Raw genomic sequence first — 16,420 nt, 5'->3', positions numbered from 1 at the left:
GGGAACGCGAGTGTAGGACACGTGAACCTTGTGCCCAATCAACGCTGGCGTCGGACGTATACGTAATCAAGAGGAAGTGGGCAGCCAGCCACGGCTCACTCCCTCTTGATTACATACCTACATGTCCAAAGAGTGGAGAGTGATGCCAGCGCTGATTGGGCGCAGGGCTTTCGTGTCATAGCACCCGTCCGTCAGCCATGGAAATGCGAGTGCCAACAGCGCTGGAATGGCGCAGGCACCAGAGGTCACTATAATAGGAAAAAAAATAATTTTTTTTTTTTTATGGGGGCAGACATTCAGATCGAGAAGTAGTGGACAACCCCTTTAAAAAGTAACTACACTTTCACTTTCTTTTGCTAACTTCTAGCCAGCATTTAAAGTTATGTAACTTTGCAAATGACTATATTAAGAGATTTGGTGTCACTCCTGGACAAAATTCACACTTGCATCTAAGTGGCCTCCAGACCACAGCTTACTCCTTACTTTACCTGTCTGGCTTTTCTATACTGCATATACAGTGCCTACAAGTAGTATTCAACCCCCTGCAGATTTAGCTGGTTTGATAAGATGCAAATAAGTTAGAGCCTTCAAACTGCAAACGAGAGTAGGTTTTATGAACAGAAGCATAAATCTTACAAACCAAAAAGTTATGTTGCTCAGTTGAATTTTATTAAATTTTAAACATAAAAGTGTGGGTCAATTATTATACAACCCCTATGTTTAATATTTTGTGGAATAACCCTTGTTTGCAATTACAGCTAATAATCGTCTTTTATAAGACCTGATCAGGCCGGCACAGGTCTGTGGAGTTATCTTGGCCCACTCCTCCATGCAGATCTTCTCCAAGTTATCTAGGTTCTTTGGGTGTCTCATGTGGACTTTATTCTTGAGCTCCTTCCACAAGTTTTCAATTGGGTTAAGGTCAGGAGACTGACTAGGCCACTCCAACACCTTGACTTTTTCCCTCTTGAACCAGGCCTTGGTTTTCTTGGCTGTGTGCTTTGGGTCGTTGTCTTGTTGGAAGATGAAATTACGACCCATCTTAAGATCCTTGATGGAGGAGCGGAGGTTCTTGGCCAAAATCTCCAGGTAGGCCGTGCTATCCATCTTCCCATGGATGCGGACCAGATGGCCAGGCCCCTTGGCAGAGAAACAGCCCCACAGCATGATGCTGCCACCACCATGCTTGACTGTAGGGATGGTATTCTTGGGGTCGTATGCAGTGGCATCCAGTCTCCAAATGTCACGTGTGTGGTTGGCACCAAAGATCTCGATCTTGGTCTCATCAGACCATAGAACCTTGAACCAGTCTGTCTCAGAGTCCTCCAAGTGATCATGAGCAAACTGTAGACGAGCCTTGACATGACGCTTTGATAGTAAAGGTACCTTACGGGCTCGTCTGGAACGGAGACCATTGCGGTGGAGTACGTTACTTATGGTATTGACTGAAACCAATGTCCCCACTGCCATGAGATCTTCCCGGAGCTCCTTCCTTGTTGTCCTTGGGTTAGCCTTGACTCTTCGGACAAGCCTGGCCTCGGCACGGGAGGACACTTTCAAAGGCTGTCCTGGCCGTGGAAGGCTAACCGTAGTTCCATAAGCCTTCCACTTACGGATGATGCTCCCAACAGTGGAGACAGGTAGGCCCAACTCCTTGGAAAGGGTTTTGTACCCCTTGCCAGCCTTGTGACCCTCCACGATCTTGTCTCTGATGGCCTTGGAATGCTCCTTTGTCGTTCCCATGTTGACCATGTCTGAGTGCTGTTCACAAGTTTGGGGAGGGTCTTAAATAGTCAGAAAAGGCTGGCAAAAGAGATCTTTAATCCACACATGTGAAGCTCATTATTCTTGGTGCCTGAACTACTTCTTAATACTTTAGGGGGACCAAACAGAATTCTTGTGGTTTGAGGGGTTGAATAATAAATGACACTCTGAATTAACTTTTAACGTTTGGAAAAAAAAAAAAAAAAAAAAAAAATTTGCTGCAGTGCATTTCCCACTTCCAGGCTGATCTACAGTACAAATGTCACAATGCCAAGTTAATTCCACATGTGTCAACCAGCTAAATCTGCAGGGGGTTGAATACTACTTGTAGGCACTGTATGCATTTGGAGCATGAATGCCATTAGTAGCCAGGGAGAAACCTTAGGAGTCTGTTCGGTCCCCCTGCAAGGTATTCTGTGCAGGGATCCTCCCCTCATGCTTAGGAGGATTATGCAGGGTGTCCTACTACATAGGATGTCAGCAGTATCTCCTCCAGCACAATTGTACTAGGCTTAATGAGATTAGACCACTTCCAGCTCCTAAAACCTCATCTGTATTAGAAGCCTTTTTTTCGTTTATCTAGTGTCAGGAAATTTACATGTACATTAGCCGCACTGAACAGACTCTCTTTTGCATTGAAGCCTCTAATGAGTGTGTGCAAAGGTCACTGTGAACTGAGGAGGAGGAGCAGGGTCAGCTGTGACATCACCGATTGTGATTGGTGGATTGTTTTCAGCAGGCTTCTCATCTGTCACTTAAATCAGCTGATGAGAACTCTTCCTGAAACATTAAGCAGGAGTCAAAAAACAAACCAAAAGGTACCCCATTGGTCACTGTGAAAATTGCAAAATTATTTTTCTTTAGATTTAATAGTGGTGGCTCCTGTACATATCGGGGCATTTTCTATTTACACACAAGTGTCTATCAGCTGCGTGCTAATTACATTTTTAAGTTCCAGCAATGACTTTTAAAGACCAATTCTAGCTATTTAAATTGGCTCCGCACTTGAGCCCTCTCCACGTGCGATCATCTCCGCAAACTAGTACATGCACGTGATATTGCATTTTGGAGACTCTTGTGTTAAGGGGAACCTGCCAGGAATCATGGTACACAAACCACTGACTGCTAGAATTGCAGAATGGCTGCACAACTGCATCCAGGTATATTCTCTGGCGTGTCACAGAAAATACACTTTGGAGATGATACCTGGAAACTAGACTAGTCGGGTGCTGCCCAGAATGGCTCCTTCCAGTGCAGCTGCTGGTGACTGACTGATCTCTCCCTTGTGCGTACTCTGGGAGAGACCTGTCAATCAAACATAGCTGTGCTGGGAGTAGCCGGCCAGGGGGAAAACTGACTCATTGGAAGGCAGCATGAATCGCCTCATGGGTTCCCTGTAACAAAACTTAAAATCATTTCACCCAACAAACGAGCAGTTTGGCATATTACCATGAGCGAGTATTCCTGGTTTCCTGACAGTTGTGCAGTGTAAATAGGCTGCTAGTCACTGTGTAAATGCACATTCACATGAGCATATTAATTTTTTTTAATCCAGAAAAAGAACACCCTTTTTTTTCTCCCTTATCTGTGCGCTCACATAAAATCTGCTTTTTATTACAATTTCCTGTGTTACAGAATTACATGTGTCAAAATCTGATGCTACATAATATGGCATCCTTCAAGGTCTTCTTATTTTACGGACAGCACTCGGACCATAAATATGGCTGTGTGGACGAGCCCTTAACGTGTTTGTTGGCGAAAATGTGCAATTCGACCATGTAGTGTGTGCGTGTTGCAGAGCGTTCAGTTTCCATGCAGGAGTAGTGGATGAGGACTATGGAGGGCATCTATATTTTCTCAGGAGTGATTGCATTTTTAACCACTCTATGTTGATGGGGACATTTTGGAAAAGGTTTATTAGCCAAACTATTTTAATGTGTGGTCATGAGGCTGTACTAAAGCATTGCTGACTGCTCGCTGAGTACAGATCTGCTTTGGTCCATCATGGTCCCCGATGCTGCGGTTCCCTAGTGTGATCTGCAGTTTGCCAGTAGCTGATCTTCTCTGGACCACTCATAGTTTTGGCAAAACAAATTAAATGGGGAAAGAAAACTGCAATGTGACTTTTAAATGAGAAAAGCGAGTCCTAACCAATATCTGGCTGCATGGTGACTCCTTGTATCACATTGTCAGATTGCATCTGTTTGTCAATGGGGTCGAGTTGAAACCTGCAACCTATGGAGTGTGAACTTGCTCTGATGTCTAATTGTCCCCAAAGGTGGACAACCCATTTTTGTTAAATGCATGCATTTAAGGAAAACTTTTAGAATTGGGTTTCATAAAAATTAAGCTTGGCTTTTACAGCTTTTGTTTCTCTGCACACTTAACTCTGTAGTAGTCAATCAGCTGTGAAGAGCCCAGAAAATGGTGACAAAGTCCTAATCAGACAATCATTGTGGTGTCACTGATAGATGCTCAGTTAACTCATTCTGCAGCCAGCAACAGAGGCTATAGAAGGCAAAAGGTGCAAAATTTTAATGAGACCCAGTGAAAAACGCCTGGCATTTCCCAGGGGGTTGGGCCTCTGGCGGACGGTGGGGATATAGGCCTGGCATTTCCCAGGGGGTCTGGCGGATGGTGGGGATATAGGCCTGGCATTTCCCAGGGGGTCTGGCCTCATGGTGGGGATATGGGTCTGGCGGACGGCAGGGATGTAGGCCTGGCATTTCCCAGGGGGTCTGGCATTTCCCAGGGGGTCTGGCCTCCTGGCGGGGATGTAGGCCTGGCATTTCCCAGGGGGTCTGGCCTCCTGGTGGGGATGTAGGCCTGGCATTTCCCAGGGGGTCTGGCCTCCTGGCAGGGATGTAGGCCTGGCATTTCCCAGGGGGTCTGGCCTCCTGGCGGGGATGTAGGCCTGGCATTTCCCAGGGGGTTTGGCCTCCTGGCGGGGATGTAGGCCTGGCATTTCCCAGGGGGTCTGGCCTCCTGGCGGGGATGTAGGCCTGGCATTTCCCAGGGGGTCACACGATCGCCAGGCATCGCAGCACTGATCTGGGAGGGAGGTGTATATGATGGAGGCTTTTTTTCTCTTCTTCTGGCAGTGTGACTTGTCTGAGCAGTTGCTGCAGCAGTGGTCCCTATATGTTCTGGAAATAAGGCTCCCAATGGCATTCAAAGCATGATGGGAGTTGTAGTATCACTGTTTTACAGCCACCTTCATTACTGGTGTGTCAATAGCAGACTGGCCATACAGAGGTGCAGAAGCAGCCACAATCCCACAGCCTCCAGTCCTGGGCGGCCTCTAATCTACAACCTCCTAACACACAATACTGCGCTTCCCAGAAAGTTCAGCCACAGCGCGCATGCGCGGTAGACAGTCGCGGCCACAAGCAAGTCAGCTCGCCCGTGACGTCAGCGGGAAAGTTCCATTCGCACAGGGAGCTGCCTCCTCTCCATCGATTGGTAACGCCTGCGCCGCTGTCTCCAGCTTCCATTTGTCAGGTCTGGCTGTGTCGTTGACCGTGGGAGCTTCCCGGCGACTCGGTTCTTTCTTGTCTTCCACAACCGACCCTCATCCCCCGGGAACCGTCACTCGGGGCCGGCGCACTGCCTGCAGAGCGTTGTGAGAGTCCGGCAGCTTTCCTGGCCCAGAAACGGAGACCGGGGGAGAGGGGAGGTGATAGGAAAGGAACCCAGGAGAAGAGTGACGAGAGTCGGGCACAGAGCACAGGCCTGAGCCGTCAGCAGCGGAGGACGCGGCTCATCCTGCCCCCATCTCGGAGTGTGCCGGCCGGCTGCACCCCAGCTCTCCTGCCCGGGGTCTGATGATGAGCCCGCGGCGGGGGTCCGGACCTTCCCCGGCAGCTCCTCTCACCAGCGGCTGAGACTCCCACCACACCAGCGGTGAGTGATCGCACCAATATCGGCCGATAATCGCGGCCTGGATCGGATCGCTGCGTTCTCTCCCAGGATTCTCCATGTACCTGGTGACTTCTCCTTTGTGGTCATTGATCGGGTATTTTCCGGGGATCCCGTCCCTGGTGCCATAGTTTATGCCTTCTGTTACTTTGAGATGGTCAATGCCAATGTTACCTGCTGATGCTGGGTTTGCCCTGGCAGCAGATGGCACCGCTTATCATAGGGCAGCGTTCACACCTGCCCAGCATCGGCTGATATTTGATGGCGCGCTCCTCATGTCACTGGCTGGGTCTAGGATCCGCAGTGCCAGGTATATGTATGACATGACGGCTTGTGTAATGAAGATGGTGGCTTATCGCAGGTGCTTAGTGGAGGGCTACGGGCAGTTTTTACGATTTTCGCAAGATTTCCATAAAACTGATCTGTGACATTACATGGAATTGTAAGACTGTAACTTGTCATTAGTGGTTGGCTGACACATCTGGATGCCACCAGTGCAACACAGCAGATGTGCCATGCCGGATGCCACTTCATATTGGGGGTTCTGCCCCAGGATTGTAGTGGCTGTGGCAGCTGGATTGGTGGCCCTGTGTTTATTTTTGTTTTCCTACAAGGAAGTGCTTAATAAAGCTTCAACAACCTGACCCCAGGGCTACCATGCCCAACTAGCACCTCCTAAGACTACTTTTGCTGATACCTACCCCCCAGTATTCTTCTCTGTACAGCAGGAGCTGTGGAGGACAATGGTGGGCCGTGATGATTCTTCATGATTTCTACATCCGTTTTATAGTGCATGGCTACTAAGTAATCTAGTGTAATGGGCCAGATGTGGGTGAATGTTTATTGAAACTTGGCCATCACCTGCTAGAAGGGTCACATAGAATGGATGCCTCCAGTTTCTGGAAACCTGTTATCAGTGTCTGGTAGTATTCACTGTAGTGAGCGCTGCTGGCATTTTATAATTCTGCTCCTGTGGTATTTCTCACATATGGACGGAGGTGATTGCACAGAGGCTTCCTGTGCTCTTAATTCTTGGTGTGTAATGTATATGTATATTGTTCTGGTTTTGCCTCTAGCTCTGACTTTTCTGCTTCCAAGCTGATTAGGTGGCAAATAAGCCATTCCTCAGAGGTCAATGTGCCCCCCGGGTGGCAGATCAGGGCGTGGGACTTCTGGTGCATTGTAATGAGCTGGACTGTAGGTTGGTTGTACACTGACCAAACTTTTTTTTTTTTTTTTTTTTTTTTTTAGAATCTTTAAGAACAATTCTTTATCCTAGGGTGCAAAGATTGAGTAAGCCTTTAAGGTTATGAATGCTGAGAACCTTCCTTTCCACACCCCAGAATGTGTCTAGTTTGCCCCTATACAGAAGCCTCGGTGCCTTCTGAGGCCTGATTGTAGTCCTCTGATCTAGCTGAACGTCATGGATGAGCAGTGTCCACTTTGAGCTTGTGACCAGAACATGCAGGTGGGAATGTAAGCCTCCGGTTCATCCATCCGCAGTTCCTCGGCCTTTTGTTAGTGCATTGCCAATAGTTGTTGGCCCGGAGGTCGCCCCCTTCTCACTTTACAGCTCCTCCATGCTGGGGGGTACAGGTCTTGTTTTTCAGAGCATTGTAATCTCTGTGTAAAGGCTGCGTTATCAGTCATCTGCAGGAATGATTGACGGCAGGACGGGGTGAATGGCATTTTATCTGCTCAACTGTATTCACAAACACGTTTTAAATTCCTTTGTTTTTCTTTAAATAGGTATTGAAGCCCTGTCAGGAATAGTCATTTCCTTGGCAACTTAAGCTATGGAGAAGGCTGGGTATTCTTGGGACCTGGGGTGGCTTTTGTGGAAATATACAAGTGGACACTTTCCTTTTTAGTAGATGCCTTGTGCTGTACATCTTTCATTAAAGCTGGCATTTTATACTCCTCCTTGATTCAGACATTTGTTGAACTACATTGTGCAAAAATATGACTTTTTTATGCCAGTTTTCTGCTGGGTACATTCAGAACAGTCATAGTGGTGGTTTTTCCTTACATTTCTGGCTTCAGCATGTTAAGGCAGCAGACACGCATGGCTTTATTAGGGTTGTTACTCATCGATGCCATTTAATGACGCAAATACTCATTAGAGGAACGTATTGATTTCAACTAACTTTGGAACAGGTTAGAAGACGAGCCAATAAATGGTTTGAAGCCGCACACATGCATGATCTGGAAGGGAGAGCCATTGCTGATCTAATGAGGATGTCCAGCAGAACAGGTGGGGGATGGTGGCTTACTGTTTTTTTGGTTATTGATCCAATCATGGCTGCTGTACCATTGTGGATGATTGGTAGGTAGTGGCTGCATACAGAATTTACATTCTCCTCCCATATTCTTAGATGTACTCAATTAGCATACTAAAAGATCTTTTGGCTACTTTCTAAATAAGCAGTGTACATGGTGCAAGAGCAGAAGGTACATTGCTCGAAAGATTCAGCTTGCCAAGGACGTCATACAGCTCTCCAACAGAGGTAGGAGGAATGGCTTCTCTTAAGATGCAGTTTGGCATATTTTCCTTGAACGGCTAGGCTAGGCATTGTCAGGATGTCTGTACATGGGTTTTGAGGACTTCATTACCAATGGTGTGACCTGAAGTGCATGGGTGTCTTCTCCATGTCTTGATCTCTTATGTATTGGCTCCGTGGGCCCATTTTGGTCTATTATAGATTGCTTTAGTGGTAGTTGACTGTCTCCATTTTAATATATGGTTGTGGACTACTGTAGTGACCATCCTTTTTTATTTTCTTGCTTTCTGTCTAGGAGATGCCTTGGCATTCAGTCTAGTGCTAGTGACATGTTCAGATGGCCTCCACAGAAGCTGAAGCTCCAGATTAGTCATGGAGTCTATGGGTCAGGTCACTTCTTGTATAAAAGGGTGGCGTTTAAGAATGCAGCTTGCTTCTAGGAAGTCGACTTTTCATCATAGCGCGACATTCTTGGCTCTTGGATTTAAGTGGCTTTGAGAACATCCAACTCCCAAGAGCGCTAAACCCCCGCCGCCTCCCAATTGTTTTACAGAAACCTTTTCATGGAAAAAGTAATTGTTTGTGAAACTGTAGCCCTGCTGGCTTTGTCTTTATGGGTTTAATTGTGACTGATGGCTGCAAGGGGCTGGGCCGGGGTGGCTTGTCTCCTAATGTGTGATTTTTTTTTTTTTATTTATTTATTTTTTTTTTTTGCCTGCCTAAAGCTGTGTTCACATGTAGCCAAGATAAAAAAAAAAAAAAAAAAAAAAAAATTTTCACAAACGCATCATTTTGTCACTTTCCAAAGAAACTGCAAAAACATAACCGCCAACTTTACCAATCTGCTACTTTTATTAGATTTAATGGGTCCCTAGTTCTCCTCCTACATTAGATGTAGTTTTTTACTTTTAAGTCATGTGGCCAAACCTGCTCATATATTCCAGAGACTACTGACAGTGTCATTGTGGGGGTAGGGGGGCTTTCACTGCTGTAGAGGGGATCTCTATGTGCATTTCATATGTATTCTTCATTGTGGAGTGTTTGGGCATTGGAGGTGTAAATTGGCTCTTGTAAAACCACTTGATATGCACATATTTTGCAGGTTGAATTTCCATGATTACATTTGTACTAGCTCTTCTGGCTTTCCTCTTATATTTTAGCTTCAATATTTCTCCCTGCATCTTATAGCCTAGTGTGTGCAGTCATTACATAAGCTTTTGGCCACCCTGCCAGCATACAAATTGTTAAAAGAACAATGCTAGCCAAGATGACAAACCTAGGTAAGGATTCCTGTGCTGATAAATGACTTCACTGACTCTACTATTAAGGCTATGTTCACACATCCAGTAAGCATCTGTTAGAACGGAACCAGCAGCAATCCCTTGGCAGAAAAGTTGAGCAGACAGCATTTTTTTTTTTTTCCTGATTTTCAGCTGGATCTGTCTTCTTAAATACTGAGGTCTATGGAAAATGGCCATCTGTTTTTCCTCCATTTGAAACAGATCGTTTTCATATGAAAAAAAAAAATTAGATGGCTATTTAACAGGGCTGTTTTCCATAGACTTCAATGTGGGGAAAAAAAAAGATCCAGCTGAAGTCCCTTTTTAAAAACTGAAGTTGTCTGCACAACTTTTTTGCCAACAGATTGCTGCTGGATCCGTTCTAACAATTACTGGACATGTGAACATGGCCTAAGCTGGCCATACACATTACATGGTTGCTGACTGAGGCTTCTGCCTATCGTTCAGCCGATGGCCATCTCAGTTGACTCTACCGGAGCCCTTGGCCTAACGCGATTTCCTGTGTGGGGGACACTCAGAGAAAGCCATTGGCTGACAATTGGCCAGCAGCTTGTTTCTGGGAGAAGAATGCAATCCAGAATTGGACATGTACGATTGCGATATCATCTGGTGCTGACATCGCAATCGTACATCAGTCTGTGTATGGGGCCTTTCGTGTTTTATATTATCTACTAGGAAAAGTACAAGGCTGTTCCCTAGTAAGCAGTTTGGGGTCATTCCTAAATCAACTGACCTGCAGCATGAGCCTGGTGCTGAATCGGATATTGATGGCAGACTTTGTAAAGATTTTACACAAAGCTTAGTTAGGCCATGCATAACTTAAAGCTGGCTGTACATATATGATGGCTGTTGGTGGTTCTCTCCCCCCCCCCCCCCCCCCCCAATATGCCTTTACATTCGTATTGGTCATGTGTTGGGCTTTTAATTGGGAGAAGCTGGCACCAGCTGTCTAGCAGCAGCTTTCTCCTGGCATGTGTTGGCGAGTCTGTGCGCTGCCTCCTGTCTGCCAGTATACTCTGGCTTTTCTCTTCTGACTTGTTGCATCCTGATGCCCTCATGACTCTACAATGAGCCTACTAATCAGGTGCTGGGGATTCCAGAAAATGGGAGTATTGCAGGGCTCCTGTCCGGCAACCAATGATGTGGCCTCTGGACCAGGGTTCTGCAACGCGATTTGCTCATCTCAAACAGTTGGGCTTGGTGGCTGTTAATGTGCCCATTTCTAGGTGGTTTCCATTCATATTACGTCTCCAGTCCCTTCTCCATAAACCATTTGGTTTTGTTTATCAGACAATGCCCACTGTTTCTTGCTGCTTTCTCTAGTGCCCTATGGCTTATCATAAAACATTGTGCCTGTTGTTGTGGGTACATGTAGCAGAACAACGTGTTCTCTTACGTAAGGCAGAGTCCACAGGGTTGTACAACCAGGGCAAAGCTGGTTTAACAATGTTTTCAATGTGCTTTGCGAGAGGCACAAGTATTTCCTAGTTTGGAGTTCTCCGGAATCTGGGTGGGGGAGGAACATCAGGGCTAATCTATTATTACATATGCAAGCTTTCTTTTCTGTACACTGGTCCTTTTTGTTTGTCAGAAACCTCCCCATTGTTTCCTACCGGACTGAAAATGGCAGAATGCAATCTAGGCTGATCACATTACTGCTGTTTCTGGCCTAATCTGGGGGCTGTGCTGTCAGGCACTTGCTCTGCTCCAAGCTGGCCTCCACGTCTCCTCCAGGACGGACAGTCTGGACCTGTGGTGACAGATAATGTGCCACTTCAGTGTGGTGTCTGCACACTGCATCTCATCCCTTTCCTGTAACCATTCATCTTGTGTTATGAGAACATCCAGATGTGATTTGTGGGATGGAAGCAGAAATCTGTTAAATTACTTTTTTTTTTTTTTTTTTTGGCTTTGATCAGTAGCCCCTTAGTGTAAACCCTGCACTGTGTTCTCAGGTTACTGCCCTGCACTCATGTTATGTAATCCTAGAGCCAACAAAGGACATGGTAGCAAGGTGGGGGTCGCTCTGAGCTTCACCTTGTTTTATTAGGTTGTATGTGTTTTTATTTTTGTTTTTTTCTTTGGGGGGGGGGGGGATCATATTGGTTCAAGGATCATTTAGCAATGTCCACCTGGTTATATTGGAAGTCACTCCAAAGTGATGTGGGTTTTGTTTTTTTTTCCCACCTAGTGTTCTTTAAAATGGTCTTCAGGAAAAAAAAAATACTCAACTCCTCAAATGGCAGTGTATTTCCCCAAATGAATTAATAGAAATTTGTAAGGGACACTTTGCAGATACTATCCCAAACTCCATGTTAACATCACTTTGTACTGTGAAATTGCTCAGAGACCACCCCATAAAATCAAGCAGACTTGTATTTTAATGACTGAGACAAGACATTACCATTCCCAGTAGGCCCTGTGCTGTGCCATTACTAGAGTCTACGTTTGGGGTGTGTGCACAAGGAAAAATGTCAGTCCTTGACATGGGCAACGATGTTTCTAAGAAACTTTCCCACAGATGGAAAAGGTAAATGTATACTGTACATTAAGTTTATTTTCTTCATGGTAAGTGGCTGTGTATGCATACACAGGTCTCAGGAGTACCTCTGATGTGAGCAGAGAATGAAAGGGCTATTCCCATCTCTTATCCCAATATGTTGTAGGTGTAATATTAGCAAATACCTCCAATTAGAAATGTAGTGTAGTTCTTCAGATTCGCTATATCTCTTACCTCATGTAGAGCATCGCAGTAGCTTGGGTATCCATGGTTACAACTAAGAGCTGTCTGTTACTATATGAATGGTCGTAACCATGGATAACTAAGCTACAGCAATGCCCTACATGTGGTAAGCAACATGGTGAATCTGAACAATGCAAAATTTCTAATTGGAGGTATTTCCTAATATTACACCTACTTATTGGGATAGGATCTTGGTGCTGGGAATACCTCTTTAAGCCCACCCCCCATACAGTGGATGAACATCAGCTGAACTTGCTGATATGGAGAGGCTCCACCTAATGTTAATGTGTATTGCCCCTCCCCAGATGTGGGTTAAGGATTGGGATGTGGGATGTCAGTTGTTTTTTTTTGGACTGTCAATCTTTTTGCATTAAGCAGAGGAGTCTGGACAGTCTCTCAGAGCACAGGAGTTCTCAGCCAAGGGAGCGCTCCTGTGTATAGGCAAGTCAGGCAAGATGGCTGAACAATAAGTTGGCTACCAGCCATCTAAAGTGTATGGGTGGGCAGAGCTCTAGATTTTACTGTTATTTGCCAGCGTTAAACTGGCGCATATGAGCAGTAGATTCCTTATTACATGTCCTGTCTATCTCCATGGCTTCTCTTCTCATGGTTCTTTATATAATGCCAGTTACCGATGGATATCTTTTGTGTGCATGCTGCGATGTTAATTGTGGTAAATATGCGCTTGGTGGAATAATCACCCTGTGTATGATGGAGGGATGCCTGGCAGGAGCACCACATGGCTGTCTTGCAGACCAAGCAGGGAGTGTTGCAGCAGAGACTGCTTGTTTAGCGGTGTAATAACGTGCAGTACAGCAGCATGCCCCTGGCTTAGTCAGGTAAATCGGACTGACAGGTCCCTCTCCTGCCCTCAGATGTTCCCTCTTCTGTGTATATGGATACCAGCTGAGCCATGGGCACTTTTGTTGTGGGTGACTGAACGAGCACAGACCTTATGAAAACTGATGAGTGTTGTTTGTCCAGGATGTCAGTTATTTATTTATCTGTACAGTCATTTGCTAGCCAAATAGTTGAGCTGTGGTCTGAGAAATGACTGCCTTTCTATTCTTTCCTCCTGTGATCTTGCAGTCTGGCATTTTTCGCATCCTTCTCAGGTGTTAGATGATTTGTACTTCACTTCATGCGTTGGTTTCATGTTAAAAATGTACAAAACAAAAGCTTCCCCCAACCACCACATAATCACATGTAGCCAGTGAGGAGGTTGTCGATTACCAAACCTCCTGGGTACAAATCATGAAGTCCTATACAGTCTCAATCTGGGATTTGAGAAGGTGAATGGGAGATGTGTTATCACGCTGTCAGTGTGGAGCGTTGGATCAGTTTTCCCATGTATCATGGGGTGCTTTCTCCCCAGCATGAGATTTATTGCACCAAGAATTTTTCATGGCCTGAGAAGTTAGGTAGCCAATGCATAAATATACTATTCTATTGTGAAGGGTCGTAATTTTTATTTTTTGTGGTCACTGCTGAAAGTCAGGAAGCAGGTGTGACATATTGTAGCATTGCTAAGATGCCACTGGAATATATGACGGACTTCACCCTTCCGCCATGAAAGCAGCTATTTCACAATATAAACTATATACATTATGGAGGACCTGTAACTTGGTAAAAAAAACTGCTTAAATGTCTTGTAAAAATCCATGAGCGCTCCTCCCTGATTCTGCCATTTTTTTTCGGTATTGTGCTGCTTCACTCCATTGCAGAGTTAATCACACTTTTTTTTTTCTTTTCTTTCGGAGCACAGTATGTGAAATCTCTGCTTGCTGTTCAATTTTTCTCTGGGGGCATGTCCTTTCATAGCTTGGCAGCTGATGACACTGAGTTGGGACAGACAGATGGAGGCGCACACCACCAGAGAAGACTCTGAAGAAATGCCTAGTTGCACTACAAGCAGAGATTTCACATAATGCACTTTAAAAGCAATGTGTGTGTATCTCTGAAACAGAGTGCCACAGCACTAAATGGAGAAGTGGCAAAATCGGAGCTCAGGGATTTTTGCAAGGCTCTATTTTGAGCAAGTAACCAGTCCTTTTTAAATAAGTCTTAGACCTGATGAGGGTGGTGTAACTTGTAAATACTTGTCAGTATGCCTATAGTCTACCTAAAGCTGAACTTATCAAATGTGTTCTCTTTATTTTTTATTTATTTTTTAATATGCGACCATACACCTTTCAAACAGGATACAGCCTTTCCTCCATAAAATTTCCCAATAGTGGTCATAAAGATCTGTAATATATGCAGCTTGTATAGATATGATGGGTGACTTGCCATGTGACAATTCTTCTGATAATACTGCCGACAGCTCTCCTGCACGGTTATTATATTCTGAAAGGGCCATTCCAATATGATTATAGCTGTCTAGCTTTCCATTACAAGATGAGACTTTCATGATGTAACAAAGTTGTTTTTTTTGAGAACTATACTTTGAGATGTTTTCTCCCAGTTTTGCCCGTGTAAATCCTTCCTGACCGCCCTGTTTTCTCTACTTGCCGTAACCCTTGTCCTAGCCTGACATCAAAGCTCCTGGCACCGTCCTGCTCTTTTGAAGTTGATACCAGCTCTTTTTCCTACCACTGAGAAGGGAAATGAATGTTGAGCCTAGGCGCAGCTTGCTTCACCGCCTATGTATTTTTCTTGCCTATGAATTCACCTTTCACTCTGCAGGACCCCCAACCCCACATCCTAAAGGTCAGCACAAGCCGTGTCACCTTCTTGGCTCTTTGCTTTTTAAGGCTGTTTCTCACAAAGCTCATATTAAGGACATCAGATGGCCTTTTCAGCAGCAGTCTTCAGGTTTATAAGGCTTGTCACTTTCCATAAATATGTACCGTACTCTTTATTTTTTCCTGATACTGCACCCCTCTCGTTCATGTGCTCTGACTCTCTTCAGTTTCTGCTCTGTCCATCAGTAATGACAGGCCGCTTATAAGAAGTAGTAATTATCCCTCTTTTTATAGTCTGAGATGGCAGCAGAGGATGCAGCTGACAGGACGTACTGTAAGAGTCCAGCAAGCTGCCGGTAAGAGGCCTGTCGTAGGTGATCGCCAGGCTTAGCTTGTTTTATGGAAATGCAGATGGAGGCGGGGGGGGGGGGGGGACCAGGCCTTCTGTGACAGGAAAGGATATCCATCAGTAAAAATAGACCAGGGCGAGATTACGTAAACTGTACACTATTAAATAATTTGGTGCTACATCATAAGTGTTTCTACATGTACAACTTGGGGGTGATGAGGGGGCTTGGTAGGAAGCAGGGGGCACAGATCCCACTGGAGGAGGTTACTGGAGTTCTACTTTACTATGATCTAGACTTGGCAATGGAAGCCATTCATAATACAATTGTACTGGTTTCCAGCAGCTGTAAAACCTCCTATGGAAGAGGGTGACCTGCTGCCAAAAATATCATTGTCAAACTCCCATTTGATTAATGACTGAGTTTGTCAAATTGGTAATTGTCTGACTTTAATGGAACGTTGAAGGGCTATTTACATGGGAATAACAGTCTGTACTCCAGTTCCAGAACTCTCAAAAGTTAAAGCGCCACCCCAACTTTATGTAGATTTTTCCTTGTCTTCACCCCCAGATTGGTTTGTCTGTTCCCTGCCTATAGTAAAATGCTTACCAGCCACAGTCAACTGCTCTTGTTGCCTCTCTGGCCCCATTACACCATCTTGAGCGCTATCTCTGACTTCTGGTCAGGAGCTGCGCTCACAAGCTCAGTCTGAGCCTTGTTCTGCCTCTCATAGATTTGTATTGAGAAGTGACTTGCTGTCTATACAGCAAACACTGGAGCGATCTGGCAAGTCAAAACCTGCAGAAGACTACCAGAGCTGCTCAAACAGAAGCGGCCGCTGGTAGTTTACTTCTTGCAGGGAACATGCAGTACTGATGCCACATGTCTCTTCCACCACCAAATTCTGGAATGTCCCCTAAAAAAACATTACAACCCAGCCCTCTGCTCTGTCCATAGTCCAGTCATCCTCTGGCTTGCACTAGACGGGTATCCCCCCAACTTTTCCACCAATGGATCTAAGAAATCCCCTTTTTACATCAGCTTTACATTTAATGAGCCGCTGTCATACACTGGCTGATTACACGGCATGAAATCCAATGTGTATTTCTACGATGGCAATCGAGGCTGATATTCGGATGTGCCATGCGTGTGCAGCACCTCC

At 45.4% G+C, this 16,420-nt stretch overlaps 1 protein-coding gene across 2 annotated transcripts in view; it reads left to right on the top strand.

Annotated features, from left to right (window-relative positions):
• Nucleotides 1-5,218: 5,218 nt before the first annotated feature.
• HIPK1 (homeodomain interacting protein kinase 1) overlaps nucleotides 5,219-16,420 on the top strand; it is a 54,616-nt gene continuing 43,414 nt past the window's right edge. Inside the window, exon 1 of one of the 2 annotated variants that reach the window (XM_073667153.1) lies at nucleotides 5,219-5,667. The gene's annotated coding sequence lies outside the window, so the exon portion shown is untranslated. The remainder of the gene's footprint in view (nucleotides 5,668-16,420) is intronic. The other variant, XM_073667152.1, reaches the window with a different exon arrangement.

Source organism: Phyllobates terribilis, unplaced genomic scaffold (assembly GCF_046119375.1).
Source record: "Phyllobates terribilis strain yellow unplaced genomic scaffold, ASM4611937v1 Scaffold_2__4_contigs__length_985480577, whole genome shotgun sequence".
Classification (NCBI taxonomy): domain Eukaryota; kingdom Metazoa; phylum Chordata; class Amphibia; order Anura; family Dendrobatidae; genus Phyllobates; species Phyllobates terribilis.
This window is presented reverse-complemented; position numbering and strand designations above follow the sequence as displayed.